Source organism: Serinus canaria, chromosome 1A, assembly GCF_022539315.1.
Source record: "Serinus canaria isolate serCan28SL12 chromosome 1A, serCan2020, whole genome shotgun sequence".
NCBI lineage: Eukaryota > Metazoa > Chordata > Aves > Passeriformes > Fringillidae > Serinus > Serinus canaria.
This window is the reverse complement of record NC_066314.1, coordinates 37,727,495-37,744,975: the sequence shown is the minus strand read 5'-3', so window position 1 is coordinate 37,744,975 and position 17,481 is coordinate 37,727,495. Positions and strand designations below refer to the sequence as shown.

Here is a 17,481-nt window from a genome sequence, read left to right as displayed (position 1 = left end):
GCAGGGCATGAGGAAGGATAAAAGGGCAGATGACATAACTGCCTTTCACTGTGCTGTGGGAGACTGAAAATATTTTCAAGCACACTTCTTGCCTTTTTTTTTTTTTATATTTGATTTTCTTACATGGATTTAATGGGTTTTCACACTTGTATTTTAAAGGTTACAACTTACAGAATTTCTCATTTGCAGAGAGTGATTCCTCTTGAAATTTCAGGTGTTGATTTTGGTTGTGTACCAAAACTAAGGCAAACTTTCAACAACAAATGTAAGGATTTTTCTGAGGAATACATGTTTAGTTCACAATGAATTTGCATATTATGTTTTGCATTTTACGGCAAGAATAGCTTTATTTCAGAAGAACAGCTCTATTCCTTTATCTTACTTGCCAACTCTGATTATTGATATTTACAGCAGGTGAACTTGGATAGCTAAATGTTTATATGCAAACAAGCAAATCAAGAAGTGACTGCATCAGTACTTGATGTAGTCCAACTACACTCAAGCAAAGGCTCAGCTAAATTTGGCCTGGTTATTCCATATTCTGATATAATGACCCAAATGCTGAGCCAAACCAAGCTAGATTTTTTTCTCAAACCGGCATTGCATCTAAATGCAATGAATAAGTTATGAATAAATATCAAATGTTCCCTTTTCATAAAAACTCTACATCAGCAGGATTATCCTACTCCAACCCTCTAAATATAAATGTTCAGAGTTCCTTTACCTAACAATTAAAAGTATTCTCATGCTGTAGGGGAAGAATAGCATGTCTGGCAGCAGGGAAATATCAGCTCAGGTTTGTATGTGGGAAACTGAAAGACATAAAAATTGAAGGTTTATACAGACTTATACAGGCTTATACACAGTATTATGGAAAAGCTTATTCCCAGATTTCCCATTCCAGTATCTCTGGGGAAAAAAAAAAAAAAGAAGTAAATATGCTGCCATCTGTAGCTCTCTCAATGCTAGTATAGTTAGTATAAAACAAAATCATTATACTGATAATAAAGCCAGAAGATAAAAACAAATAGGCAAAATCAGCAGCACTGTCAAACAGACAAACCTTAAAATGCTGCCTGATGCATTTTCCTCACAAGCATATTTCAGCATCTCTGATAGTTCAGTTTCCTATAATGTCCAGCAGCACAACACAGCTTCTCCATAACTGGAGGCAAACATGAGTTCAATGTTTAAATGAGACATTAATACACAGATAGAACTCAAGGGTGTGATGCTGATTTTTCCATAGTCAGTGCTCTAGAGAGTAATGTGAAGTGGAGGAAAATGAGTATAAGAAGTCCTTATATATACAGAGATGCAGGATACCATTTCATCAAGGATAAAAGGTTTTGCTTCCTGCCATTAAAAGAGCCAACACTGGAAGCATGAACCCTTCTGCCAGTCTAAATATGGCATCAGATTAGAGAGCTCATAACACACAAATTTCTCTGTTCTCACAAAATTTATGACACATGTGAAAACAGCCAACTATGTCAGGATAGTTATTTATTCTACAAAAAAAAGACTTAGGCTTCAAATTTTGAACATAACATTTTTTTTTCCAACAACAAAGAAAAACAATGACAATTTCAGTCCCAAAACACTGACTTCACAAAAGATCTGAGTTGCTGCCTGCAAATTCAATGACATTGAAAGCTCAATAAAGTTGCCTTGGCACTCACAGGAGAGGGAGAACAAACAATAAGACCCAGTTCAGAAGGGAAAAGAAGAATTTACAAAGATTTACAACAGTAATTGTTCTAAAAATATTTTTCAGGGTTGAAACTGGTATTTGCTATTTTAGAAAATTGGAAGAAATGAAATTTCAAGACAAGAAGGAAAATATCAGATATGAATGCGTGTCTAGATAAAGCCAGATAATCATTCATATATACTTAGTACCCTGAACAATGCATTGACAATAAAACCTCTGCACACATTAGGACAAGAATTATTAGATGAAACAAGTATGCCAAGTTTCTTCAAAACAGAAAAAAAGCCCTCCAGCAACTCTTCAGACACTAAATGACAGTCTGTATAAAAGATTAATTAATTTTTTTAATTGGCAGTCATTTCCAAATTTGCAATTTATAATGACTTAAACATCTGCTGAAAATGTAGTGCTGTATCTGAGCAGCCTATTTCACACAAAGTGCATGTTAACATTACTAGGCTATTACATATGAATTTGTAGATCTATTTTAACTTAGTTAAGCATTTAATAAAGTGCAGACCCTTTCCTATAGAGAAGATGGGCAATAAGGCAAATAATCAGTGTGAAATTAATAATTTTTCTAGGTTTCTGTTTTACCCTTCCTGCTGCACCTCCCCAGCAAAGTCAGGCCTAAGTGATTCAGATAGATAGAACCTTTTTATACCAGCTGAAGTTCAATGTTTTTTCAGAAGTATTTGCCATTCTGCAAGACTTGGCTTGAGTTGCACAGATAAACATCACAAATATTGACTCATATCTGGCATTTCCAGAGCTTCATAATGTGATTCACATAGCATCTGTAGTCCTGGAGCAATCTCAAACAAAAAATAATATGTAGGATGCCCAGCTAAATGTAAATACGAAAATAAATAAAAAACTCAAGTACGTAAATCTTCAAAATATGGCTCCAAAATGTAAGAGTAGCTGAATATTATTCTGAAATTATTTAGTATAGAGGGTATTTTTCTAACAAGTTGAAATGCAGCATTTCCCTTTTATCACTTAGCTGAGCTCTGTACTGACAAGTCCCTTACAAAAATACTGAAATACTGTTAGGCAAAACAGCAGCTAGAAAAGGTATGACTGAACTCACAGGGATTTTCTACTGCTATCTTTTACTAATGAAATTGCACAAACGCAAGGAGGAAACAAATTATCCAGCAGTGAAAATGCCACTCTTGCATTTCTGATTCAGTTCTGTCACAGAGAACTCATATGAGTACTCATATGGGTCAGTACTTCCTAAAGCTGGTTTAGCAGATGCTGCACATCTTGGTGCATCACAGTGTGAGCACCCTTGCAAGCTACTAAATGCCATGAATATACTGCTTAATGACAGACACCTGAACAAAGTTTAATGTAGGGTTTATGAAATTTGGTACAAAATTAAGATTAAAAAATTGCCAAGGCTGGAATAATATAATTTCTTATTTGGAATGCTAAGGAACATAGAAAACATAGCTACTTATATGGAATACCAAGGACCATAGAAACAAGGATTCAAAAGCTACTTGAAAGTTATCTTTTCCATTTAAGAATTACTAGAATTAATTTTCCAGCCTGTACTGACTCTTGTTTATAGGGACAACTGTGACTCTTCCTCAGTCATTTTAATAGCCCTTCTCTTTCCCTGCTTTAATAGGGAATTATGTCCATGAAAAAAAAATGATGGCAAGAGCTTTATATAGCATTCCAAATTCAATTTCATCTTTGTTTTTTCTAAATTAACACATCTCCGCATTTATTGAATGTCTTGTCCAGTAACTCCTCCTTCAGTTTTCCATGATGTTATCTCCTCTTACCCACAAGCTGATTTTTGTTTTTCTTCCTTGTTGTTTTCAAGAGATGAGAATTCAGATGGGGTAGAAATATTTTATGACTGGTTATTTTTCTTTTGTACTTGAACACTTGATCAATTTCTAATGATCCTCTTCTCAGTCTCTAGATATAGCATTTCTTCTACAAGCTGCCAAACCCCTCCAGTATGTATCAGAAACAAATCTTTAATGTTTTCTGACTTTTGGGGGCAGTTGTTAAATGAATAATATTGATCCCAGACCAGTGTTCGTTCAACAATCTCACTAATAACCTCCTTCCTAGTCAGTAACTTTAAATACAGATCATCGTGTTTACTGCTTCTGATAGTTTTTTAATCACCATACAGCTTTTTTTACACATTTACAACGAAACTAAGACCTATATTTAAATACACTTCCAAAACAAATGCTAGAAAGCCCATATAGATAAAATTTACTGAGATTCTTATCAAAGAACATGGGCAATTTAGCCTGGTTTGCTCAATATCTGGCAAGTCCATGTAGGCTTCAATTAATTCCATACCCCTACTTACTTTTTTGTTAAAATATCTTCTAAATCCCTGTACTTTACTAAGGTCAGTGGTCTACCATTGTCTGAATCATATTTTAACATGAAAGCAAGAAATTTATTGTGCATAACTGTGTGCCTTTTCCAGGCACACTTTCTTTAACAGATTTTTAAAACAAAATTTCCTAAATCTAAGACATCTCTAAATTATTTACAGGTTTTGAAAAACCATATGCAATAGGAAATGAAAATAGGCATGATTAATCAAAAAGAAAACAAAAAGTAAACAAGTATGGTACAATTTCTTAAAACTCATGGCAATTCTCAATGCTGATTATTGAGATAATATTAAAACAAGTATGTATTTTAATTAATTTATTTTGCTTATTAAAATGGTTTTTCAAATAACAAACTATTAAGAAATACAAAATAGCTTAACTTTAATCTTGCTTTTTTTGGCAAATTAATATCTCTTTTAATATAATCCCCATCTTAAGCAAAATACAGTGATGGTTCTCACATATGGAATTTTGGAGACTTCAGTGTTTCACATCTCAGCTGAATTTAGGCATCAGTTTGTCATTTCATGATGTTCACTAAGTAGACTTGGTTATGAAACACAAGGGCAATTGGTATATTAAACTGGTAATCTGCTAGACTGATACCTTAAATTAGTATCTCAGAACTGGCAAACTGATATCTTAAAAATAATTTGATTTTCAAAATAACTTCCAAAGAACAAGGACTTAAGTGAACAATTTAATATTCAGAGTTGCTGCACACACAGAGCTCTCTTTGAGATGAAGAGAGGTTTGGGTCCTCACCATTATTTCATGGAAGGGCTCCCACTTAGGTACCTTCTGTGTCCTCAGCTTTAATAAGTCAGGAAATATCTTTAACTAGCATGTGATAAGCATAGAGGGTACAAATAAGCAATTCTTAACACAGACAAAATATTCATAAAGGGAACAGCAACATGCTATTTGTTAAATGGTCTAGATGTGGTTGGAAGTGAAAATTACATATACATATAAATAATACAAACCTTTACCATTAGTTTTATATAGACATGTCCACTCATAAAACAGTTTATGTAAATCACTGATACTTTAGTGACAATCAATGCTGTTTTACACTTCTGTAGGAAGATCTGAAAGATCTTAATTAAGAATTATCTGAAAGGGTGTTAATATCCTATTAAAAACTGCCCATGGCTTTGTTTTGAGTAAATCCTTATGGGAGTAGGAGAAAGTTGCAGTTACCTCTGTAGATCAAGTAGTAGTCTGTGGGTTATTTAAATGAAAAGCACAATAGATATTCATGTTCTGTTTTTAATGACAAATGGCAAAATAAAGTATTATTGACTATCACAAACACTGAAACAAGCTCACTCATGCCTCTGAAGAGAGGAAATCTGTACCCCAAAGACAGCTGGCATGGAATCACAGAATCTTAATTTAGAGCCAGTGTGAAGGACTCAGATGCAATCTCTTGAGTTTGTAACAGTACAAATAAATGTCGGTAAAAAAAGGGATCTATAGGATGAGGATGGTACAGGGTGAGGAAAGAGCAAAGTTCTTTAAAGCTAATGCCTTCTCCTAAGGCTGCCTTTTTGCATAAACTTCCATATCTTTTCATTATAATAATTTTTTTACAATCTCTATTAGCACTTTTATGTCCAGATCAACAACCTTTCTTCTGAAATATAATTTATATGCAAAAATAATGTGCCTGATTTAATATGCTTAGCAGTTCTTGTACTAATTAATGCACACATATTTTCCATCAACAGTTGAGCTTAGTAACAGTAATTAAAAAAATACACAAACTGTATTTCAAAGTAATCAGTAAGTTATCATGAACCCTTTTTTAATGTATGCCAACATTCGTATGTACCCTTGCAAGTGTGCTTAGGATAGAATTCAGAAGTTTTTAGCAGAGTAATTTAAGTGGCAAGACTTTTGTCATTGGACAAAAGTCATCTCTGGAATCACTTCTCCCAAAGCACAACCAATACATACTTATACAGAATCCTTTCCCACAATAAACAGAACAGATTTACAGAGGAAGCCTGCATCTGCTGTGATTAACAGGATCTGTAATGCCAAGAATTTAAATTACTGCCTTTGTCTGTCAGCAGGTTGCTGGACACAAAGACAGGTGTCAAGAGTTGTAAGGACCCCCAGTTAAATGGCCCAATTTTGTGTGAACTATTCATGTTATTTTATCTGTTTCTCTACAGCAGAACCTAATGAGCTGCAGACAGCAGCTACAGCATTGAACCAAGACACAGCTCCCACTTGCCTACACAGATAAAGTATTTTGAAGCTTATCAGGGAGGAATAATTTCTTTGAATGCCATTCAGCTATGGAATCCCACCACAAGCATTGTTTATTTCATCTTTGGTCTAAGTGGCACGCAGGTTAAAAGCTGTACTTCTTAGATAAGATTTACTTCTCCCCTAAGCTGTGCACAATAATTATTATTTAAAATGTTGCTCAAGCATTTTACATCACTATTCCAAAATGAATTTCATTGTACTTGGAAATGTTTCATTTAAATATTCTTGGACCCCATAAAATAATATCAACTTTTGTAATAAATTCCATACACATGAAAGTGACATAATTAGTAATTATTACTAATGTGTGTTGCCCTTTTTTCATAGAGCTTCAACAGTCCTTAGATAGATTCATATTTTAACCAAACCTCTTTGAGCACTGATGACTTAGAGAGTGGTATTTATCTCACCTGATTTTAGATACTAAGCTTGATCTTACAGCAGACTAGGAAGAAAAACATATTGAAAAAAAGACACATACAGTGGGAAATTTACAAAATTTTATCTGTTTTTTAAATGCATTTATATGATGTCTTACTTTTACAGATCTAGAATTAGGTAAGATGAATTCAGTGATGGCAAGTTTGTGAGATGCCATGCACTGAAGTAATGATTTACCAAAAAGATGGAGGTGTGTGAGCTTTATGACAATATTAAAGGAGGAAGAATCTTCTGTAAGAAACCTGAAGCTCTTTCACAAACATATAAACAGAAAAGGAAAATTTCCTTTGGCATAAATTACTTTATGTATAGGTTTAGTATCAACCTCAAGGGAGAAAAATGTAAAAATATAAAGTTCAGTATTTCTTATTTTATATATTGTTGCATTTTGACCACAGCATATAAATATATATATATATATATATATATATATATATATACACATAAAAGTTTTAAAGATTCATTTTATTTGGTTAGAAAGAGAATGAAAAGGAATGGGTATTTTTCCATGCCTTTGGTGTTTGGAAGCATTCACTGTAATTGAATCCATGTGAAAAACTGGGTTGCTATTTACCAGTTTCATTTATATGAAAATGACCACCTGCTACGGTAATGAAAAAGTCAGTATGTTAAAACTTGAGAAATGTCTTTTTATGAGCTATTCCTTCACTATCCTTACAAATACCACAGAAGGGTAATAAAAGCTATTTTTCATGTTTTCTTCTTGAAGTTTGAAAAGAAGATAAGAACCCTTAACATAAAACAATACTCTAGTACGAATGGGAAAGAATGATTTGACCCCAGTACCCCATCACCTCCCCAAAAGAAAACAAACAAAATACAATGAATTTTTGGCTACCACTAAAGCAATTCCCTACTTCGTATTCAAGAGCTGTAAAGTTTTCATATAGCCCCAGATATGAGAAACTGAGAAATGGCCAAGAAATCTACCTCATTCCCTATTGCCACATAATCCTATGGAAGTATATGAAATCCTTGGCTGAACACTATTGCCTTAGTTATCAATCTGTCATCTGTGAACCCTCTTCTGCTCACCCATTACTTGCTATCCTAAGATAGCTATGTTAATACCTATTACAGCTAATATAGTTCTGTTCTGGAAGAAAGTCTTTTACACTGGAGATACTGTGGATATCTGTACTTACAGGATTGCAATTATGTTTCAGCAGAAATAGTATAACAACAGTCCTGATTGAAGGAAAGGAAGCCAAGGGAATATTGCCAAGCATTATAATGTTTCTAGGCTTTGGAATTCATTCTTATCCTCTCTCTAGTTTACAGGGGGCCTTACATGCCACTTGCTCAGACACATTCCACAAACTCCTAAATATACCAGAGCTTGTGGCATTTCAAAACTTAGAATTTTGGAAATATTTCTTTTGGGTTTTTTTAATATATATTGAATATGCTTTTCCAACTTGGAAACCGAAGATTATCCAGAGGTTGGTGAATTTTAACAAAAAGGTATTTATCACAGCATTTCTAAAAAGAAAAACCACAGTTGTGTTTTGAAACACAGTGCTGTATTTTGTTTAAGTTTTTCATTAGCTATCTGGAAATGGCTATAGCCAGTACTTCTTAAAAAGGAAATTTCAATAGGGAATCCAAACATATTTGGGAGAGTTAGGGTTGAAGAAGCTTACAGAAGCAGCTAAATCACTGGCATGTGTTTTACACATTAGAACTGAATCTCAAGTTAGTAACAGACTAGATGTATGGAAATGCTTTAAAAATAAAAACAAACAAGTATTTACCCAGAAAGCAAGGGTAAAAGGTGGCCCTACCAGAATTTAGGGCTCACCAAAATATGTGATACTTTTCTCATAAATCTGCTCAGACCTCATGCTACCCTTATTGAACCCATTTAAGTTTCTAAACAGTTTGGTGGCTTAGGATAAAAATGTGTGGAATTTAGGCAGTTAATCAAAGTTTGGCTTTCATTTTTCCTATGAGGACATGGAAATGTTAAATTTCTGTTTGGTGTCTTCATTTTGTAGAGCTCTTCTATGTCCTGAAGAGACAAAGTAATATTCTCATTGCTTGGAGCATTTGTGTAATCTCCTTCAGCTATAATCAGGTAGAGGATTATTCCACTAAAAGAACCACCCTTGCAAATCAGAACATCCTTCTGAAACAGCGATCATTTGACTCAGTCACTCTTCCAAGCACATCCCACCAAAGCAATGATCAGTCACCAATCCAAGAAATCAGGTTCAAAGTCACAGAGGCACTTGTTATAGTTGAACTTTAGGAAATCTGAAGTCTAGACAGGGTGTATCTTATTTTTAACAACCTACCACTTCTACAACCTGTTCCCTAACAAGAATTTGCTGAAATAAACATAAAAGTTTCCTATTGCCTTCAATTAACTTTTTATCAAGCTTTAGCTACTTCCTCTTATCCTCACCCTCCTACTCACCTTCCCAATATATGTATCTCATCCTTCTGCTCTATTTTGCTGCTTCCAATTAGTTGTGCTTTCTATCCCACTGACTTTCCAATACTGACTTTCCAGACTGATTTTTTTCATTCTCTTTTCTTTCCTGCAAACTTTACTTCACTTACCCTTATGAGTCATGTGTTAATCACAATTTCTTTACCACATCCATTACTTAAACACCTTGTTATGACCACCTGAAAAGAAAAGCACTGGAGTACTGTGTCCAGTTCTGTGCTTCCCAGTTCAAGAGAGACATGGACATACTGTTCCCAGAGGACAGACAGGAAGACCATAAAAGGACTGGAGCATCTGTCATTTGAGGAGAGCCTGTGAGAGCTGGGACTGTGCTCTGCAGGAGCTACAGCTGCTCCATCCCAGTGAACGGGAAGCCAGAAAAAATGCCAGGAGGTTTGCATGGATGAGAAAGGAGCTTCCAGCAAAACTCAAACAGAAAAAAAATGAAGCTTGCAGAGGTCAAAACCAGAGAGGGGACACTTGGGAGAAATACAGAGATTCTGGCTGAACACGCAGAGATGCAGTTAGGAAAGTGAAAGCCCACCTGGAACTGAACCTGGCAAAGAACAGCAAGAAAAACTTGCAAAAGTATGCAATGACAAAAGGAAGACTAGGGAAAATGGAAGCCTGCTGCTAAGTGTGACAAGAGACCTGGTGACACAGGGCATAGTAAAGGCTGAGGTACTTGATACTGTCTTCACCTAAGTCTCTACAAGCAACACTGTCCTTCTGCAGTTCCAGGCCCTCTACACCACTGGGAAAATCTGGAACAAGAAAATGTACTCTTGGAGGAAGATGATCAGGCCAGGAAATACTGTTGTCCCTGATGGCACACACCCACAAATGCTGAGGGAGCTGCCTGCTGCCATTTCTACTCAGGCGCTACTCTTGATAATCTTGAAGCACTGCGGCAACTGGGAGAAGCATCCAAAGACTGGAGGAAAGGAAACACCATTTCAAACTTTAACAATGGCAGGAAGGAGGACCCAAGGAACTATAGACTTGTTAGCCTCACCTCTATCCCTGCAAAGGTGACAGAGCATGTACTCCTGGAAATTATTTTCAAGCACATAAAGGACAAGAAGATAAGTGGGAGTAGTCAGAATAGGGAAATCCTGCTTAACCAACCTGTCAGCCTCCTACAATTAAATGCCTGGATTTGTAGATGAGAGGACAGCAGTGGCTATTGCCAACTTTGACTTCAAGGCTTTTAACACTGTCTCCTGTAAAATGCTCATAGAGAAGCTGATGAAGGAGGAGCTAGACAAGCAGGCAGTGAGGCTGACTGAAGACTGCCCAAAGAGCCAGGCACAGAAAGCAGTGATCAGTGGAACACAGTCTGCTCACTTGTGGTCGTACCCCAGGGGTCAAAACTGGTCTGGTCCTGCTTGACATCTCCATTAATGCTCTGGAGGATGGGGCACAGTGCTACCCTCAGCACATCAGCAGTCTGCTGAGAGAAAGCATTTCAAACAGAAAGTGGTGAAAGGACAGCAGGTAAACAATAACATATTCTTCTGAAAACTCCCACTCCTAGAGCTGACTGCTATCATCTGTTACCTCTTTTGTCTAATTTTAGATTGCAAACACTTCAGGGCGTGGATGACGTTTTTAATATGCCTAAGACGTGAACAACAGCTACACGTTAACTATTTATATGATTAATAATGATAACAGCAGCACCCCAACAGCAAACTACAGCTCTGTTTCCACCTCCCATTTAGTAATCAAATAGTCTGAAATAGAAAATCAAATAGCCTATATAGGAGCAAACATTTTAAATAATTTTGTTACTGTTCCCTATAATCGTTATCTGGATATAATGGAGAGTATTTTCCACCTTAATAACGATACACAAAGCTTAAAAAAATATGAAACAAGATCCCAAATTTCACAAATTAAAAAACAACTTGCCTTGTTCTGCTGAATAAAAAGGTTTTCTAATTCATAAGTTGAGATAGAAAATGTTAATGAAAACAGAACCCAGTCAAGTCAAATAAAATAAGGAAATAAATAGGGATTTTGCTTCAGGCAGCTTGAATCTGATTTAAACAGCACTCTTGGAAGAATCCAGCTGTTGTTTACTGAAATGTAAAATAGTGCACTTATTCTTTTATGTGACAGCATTCATGATCCTTCAAATCATGAAGTAACATATTTCTTCTCATCAACAATAATCATTTTATGTACAGTTACTAATCTGACCAATTACCTGAAAGCTGATTTCTAAAGCTTTACAGAATGAGTTAGCTAACCCAATGTATTTTGATTTTAATTACTGGTATTTAATAAGGAGTACTGCCAAATACATCCATAACATCAATGTTTTACAGCAGCTTTACAGATATTTTGTTAGTGATTGAACTGGACTATGATCATCTTTGTTTTATAGCCTCAGAGATTAATCTAATTTTAGCTAGTGCAGTGCTGGACTATGGAAATTACAGTGTGTTATTCATGTTCACAATTTACCTCTTTTCTCTTTATGTACACTGAAGTTTCACATTGAGACACTGTAATTCTCCCAAGACAGCAGGATAACCCAGGAGGTTCAAAATGATGCAGTATTAAGAAAAAAAAAAGAGAGAGCCTTCCCCAGCAACACAGCTTGTGGCAAGTTTAACCCGGGACTTACTGAGTCCAGATCAAGTGAGCCCTCAGAGTTACAAGAGCTGCAAACCCCATCTGTGCTTCTGCCTAACAAATCTTTAAAAACATGTAGTCTATCCCCACTTACAATTCCTCATTTTTACAGGGAAGTAATAAAAGCCTAGTGCTACTAGAGAAAACACTTTCCTTTCCATATCACTGTGCTAAATGATGTTCTATGTAATTGCCTATATTATATATTCTATATTATCACACTGTACATTCAGTGCAATTCTGTGCTGCCTATAAAAGCTAAAAAAGGTCAAAAGAGAGGGATACATTCCCACAATCCATGCTAAAACGTTTATTTCAGTCTCATGGTCTCCAAGCTTTCACAAGTACTTTAAGAGGAGACTGGAAAGAATTTGCTGCCCACTCACGATGATGTCTCATAAAAGGTTCTTCAAAAACAGATCAAAGGCTGTAATTTCCATGCCATTTCTGTCCAATTTCCTTTTCTCTTATGTTTTCATTTTTGAAATGGCTATGATTGCAATCCACTTTTGCCCACACAGCACTGCAGGTCTAAATGAACCATTTATCACAAACTTTTTGTCTTTTGGCTGCTCGTGATTTTATTTCCTTTGCAATTTTTTTGTTTAATTTTTTGGTACTACTTACACTGCATTGCAATTACCTTCATAATTATACCTGCAGTGATTTATGTTTTCCTGCACCCAGATGCAGCATTGAGACTTCTGATCTCACCCAACTGCACTTTATTATTTATGTTAATTTTAACTCCTCCTTCATCACCAAAAAGAATTTCACATGGATCTTTCCACATGAAAAGCTTTTCTTTTTGCCCTTTCCACAGCACACAGAGAATGCTGATGTCTTGTATTGCTTTTGCTGAATGCTATGGCCTTACATCTGAACCTCATGTCATTTTTTTTAAATTTATTTTTTAAAAAAAAATCTGAGATGATGAAGTTTAGCATATATTCAATTGAATCTCATTATCTCACTAGACAGCATGTCATACTTTGAATAACAATTGTGCTGCTCTTCTTTAATATAAAATAGTACTAGTCATAAGCAGACAGGTTCTCCATCATTTATCCAAATGTGCTTGACTGATTTACCAAAAAAAAACCCCCAAAAGCTAAATATAAGTTCTTATGACTCAGTTTAACCAACAAATGATCTTTCAAAATAGATTTTAAAACCCTCTCATCTTTCGGTTTTTCTAAGTTAGGAAAGAAATTTCAAAATTCATAATCATCAAGCCACTTATAAAAAAATCCAAAGAGAGATACATTTTACTTCAGTATTTACTGTTTTCCTCCAACTTCCCCTCTCTCTTCCAAAATTCACCTTTAATAATAATGTAATTTATTACAGCTCAGCCAGATAAAGAGATTAAATAATTTTTCAAGGATAAATTTTATTGCTATACTTTTCTTCAAATTTATCTTTCAATATAAAACAATACGTATAGATACAAAATGCAAAAGAAATTTGTTTCAGATTTAATGGTCTTGAAGTGAGAAAAATACACTATACATAATCATTAGGGAGATGATTAAGTGAGACAGAAAATAAAATAATAAATATAGCAATACTAAGAAGTTCCTGCAGACTAGTGATACATGGCTGGAATACCTGATTGTTTTGGTGCCACAGTGTTCACATCACCAAGTCTAGAATCTCACAATATTTAAACTACATATGGATGCCTGAGAAGGCTGAATGAAATTGTGGCTGTAATTATCATATTTGAAGGCAAAATAATAACTAACTATATAAAAAAACAAATAAAACTATAAATATGTACCTATGTGCACAAATGTATGCTTGTTTAAACAGAATATACCTAATAAAAACTCAGAACATACCTTAAAAATCTATGTTTACTACTAAAGTTGTAAACAAGAAGCAAAAGTTCCTCCTGAACTTTCATGGATGGATCTGTTTTACACTACCAGACTGACACAGCACAAAACTTGATGTCCCATCTGGTGAGATGGTGGAAATCACTGGATGCCTTATTGAACTTTTACACAGATGCACCCACTTCACACACAGCTTATGACCAAAGCTACAAGCAAACAACAGTATATGACCAAAGTAAAGTACTGTTCATATGAAAGTGAATGGACAAGAACAGATATCAGATAAAATAAAACTTACTGTTGTTTTAATATAGACTTTCCCCATAAGCAAGGATTCTTGTTTCATAACAGAATGAACAAAGTGATGGAAATTATTGGAGCCACTTTGATTTGGAGCTAGGAGACATGGAGCACACAAGAATTAGCTGAAAGACTTCCCTGAGATATAAATCCTGGTGAAAAGGAGGCTCATGGGGGGAGCTCAGTGCTTTCTACAAATACCTGAAAGGAGGCTGTAGCCAGGGAGAGGGTCAATCTGCTCTCCCACATAACAAGTGACAGAACCAGACAAAATTGCCTCAAGGTGTGCCAGTGAAGTTTAGGCTGGAGAGTAGGACAAAGTTTGTTCACTGAAAGATGGTCAAGCATTGGAACAGGCTGCTCAGGGAACAGGTGAAATCACCATCCCTGGAATGTTAAAAAAAAACGTGGAAGTGCCAGTTGAGGACACAATTTACTGGAGAACATGGTGATGCCAGGTTAATGGTGGGACTCAAGTCTTTTCCAACTGTAACAACTTCATAACTCAGCAACAATGAACAGGCAAACAAAATTATAAGAGGAATAAAAAATATACTTTCAAATGAGAGAAACATTCTGTAGGACAAAAAAGAAAGACCTTCTGTAGAATTCTGTGCAATGTAGAAAGAAGTAAACAAGCACTTTTACTGGGTCTCAATGCTTCCAAAATCAGCTTAACAGACATGAAAGTAGATACTTAAAGGAAACAAACACTTCACTGGCTTTTTACTTAATTTAACCAAGGAAGATCGTGAGGGTAGAAATACTAGATGCTTTATTTAAAGTTTCCTTTTACATTTTGTATCTAAAAACATTCAGGCCACATCCTACCATCAGAAATGCCACTAGAAGACATAAAGTGAAATATAACATTGTTTTCAATAGAACAAATCCAGATTTATACATACATAAATCAGAGAAAAATATATCACAGTATATTACATACTATGTGGTGAAGAATGAGAAGTTCAATATGATTTTCTTCTTTTCAAAGAGTAATTAAAATGAGCAATCAATGCAATAACACTTACTAAAATGACATGAGAAGCTGTTCCTATTCACCTTAAGAAAAAAACCCCAAGTAAACAACAGTTAATTCAAGATGGTTATTTTGGATTCTTCCAGTGTTGGGGAGACCAGCCTTTGTTCCACAGCAATTGTCAAAATCTCTATTACTAGAAATGTGATTTTTCCTCCTAGATTACTATGACCCATATTGACATAAGCATTTAGGAATTGCTAATATCTACTAAATCTAGATTAAAAAATACATTGTGAGCCTGAGCCTTGATGTGTTTTCTCTTATCAGATTAATTTCAGTTTTCCCAGCTCTTATGATTCTTGTTCACCTTGTTGTGGACAAAGATAAAAGCTAAGTGATGTTTTGCCCTCTTGACTTTCAAAGCAAAAAGACCAAATGATGACTACAGTTTCAACAATAATGGTTTTGATTTATGTCTGAGCCTATAGGTCACAAGGAGATTATAATGGTAGAGATGTTTTCTTCATTAAGAAAAATCATAATCAGTAAAAAGTTACTGTATTACAGTAAAAAGAAAATAAAAAGTAAAATAAATTATTATTATTTATTGCAATTCTTAATATAATAACAGCTCTTCTTTTCCTGCCAGCTGTGATGCCAGCTTTTTAACATGAAAAAATCCTGAAAATGCAGCATACAGGACAGTGTAATAGATAAGAAAAAAAAGCTATTCAGTTTAACACACACAAAAGTATAAGTGCACAAACAGCTGCTGATTCTTACATGGGATATAAACAGGTCCTGACAATATTACTTACTACAAAATTCATGTAGCAAACTTGGTTTAGGATCCAACATCTATGTGTAGCTCCAGTAAAATATTTTTCAAATAACTTATTCAGCAGGGAAGGATCTCATCAACTGAGAAGAAGGTGTATAGGCAAGCTGTATGATTAGTTTTTTGTCGTGCACCCAAATCTGCCGTCCCAGGCTGCATCTGCCCTAGGTGTACAAAGGCATATGTTGATATGGACCAGTGGTCCTTGCAACTTTGCTGCATGCCATCTTTCATTACCAAGGACAAAAAAAAATTTATACTTCCTTCTTGGTCTAATGTGACTACTACAAGTAAATATATTAAAATATGGTTCACTGTATGCAGTGTAAACATTCCCAAATTTAATTGATAGAAAAAAGTGCTGAACAAAAAAAGACCTCATGCAACAGGTCATAGACATTTCAATGGAATTCTAATTTTCACAATAGTCCTGATTAAAAGTGTGATGAGAATGAGACTAACCACACAATGGGGTTACACATGAGCTGAATGGTCAGTAATGAAAGATTGTTACACAGTCATATTCCTAGGTTTCTGTGGGGTTTTTCACCCCAGTTTCACTAATGTTGCTGTATTTGATTGATTGCAATTTTCTCCATTTCTAAGCTTTGTTCCAGAAAGCAACATTTTGTTCCAGTCGTCTTAGCAAGTGGCACAATGTTCTTTGGCATAAGATATTAATAAAAAGTCATGCTGCCTGTCTTTCTTGGTTGGTCACACCAAGGCTGATTTTTGGAAGCATTTAATATTCCATTACATTGGCAGTCGCATCTGTATTTCAATTTGAAATAATCTTCTGAAAACAACTCTTGGGGAAAAAGCCAAATTTAGATCATTTACATTGGGACCATTTACATTTCACGTCTTCCCTCAGCACATCACACTCTGCCCTCAATGTCTGTACAGAAGCAAGAGAAAGACCTTTGGTTCACTTTTCATTCCTTGGTGGCACCTTCAGCCACAACCTGAGTTTAGATTCTGACCTGGCCTCCCATACAGACCCTGTCTGAAGTTCTACCAAGACGCTTTGTAAGTGACCTAGCACTGACTTCCCAGGTGACAAACCTGCCCACCACTGCTGCTTGCTACTCACTGAAAAATGATCCTGAAGGGCTTTCCTGGGGTTTTAAAATAAGCACAGCAACTCAGGATTACTGCACACTGCTTGAAAGAGAATTTCACCTTTTCTGCAAACAATGCTGCTCACATCTCACACAAGACAGCTACTGGAGCACATTCAAGGGCATTCCCCAAGAAACAATATGCTAATTCCCTGTCTCCAGCTCAGCTGGGTCCTGCTGCACATCCAAATACAACTTAAAATTTATGATACAGATTATATAATATAATGAACTATCCTGGCAAGGTAATATATTATTACTACATAATAACAGGACACATATTAGCAAAACTGTGTTGGAGTAAAAAGCTATACTAGAGGTTTACTACAGTATCAGTCCAGAGTTGATTTTAGTCCACACATTTCTTATGCAAAACTTTTGTTTAAGTAAAAAAACTTGGAGATATTACCATTTTAATCTCAAAAAAGACACAAAATCCCCACATTACCAATTTTATT

At 35.3% G+C, this 17,481-nt stretch overlaps 1 protein-coding gene across 1 annotated transcript in view; it reads right to left on the bottom strand.

The window, feature by feature from the left end:
- Positions 1-17,481, bottom strand: part of SYT1 (synaptotagmin 1) — a 253,467-nt gene that overhangs the window by 148,068 nt on the left and 87,918 nt on the right. The window lies entirely within an intron of this gene.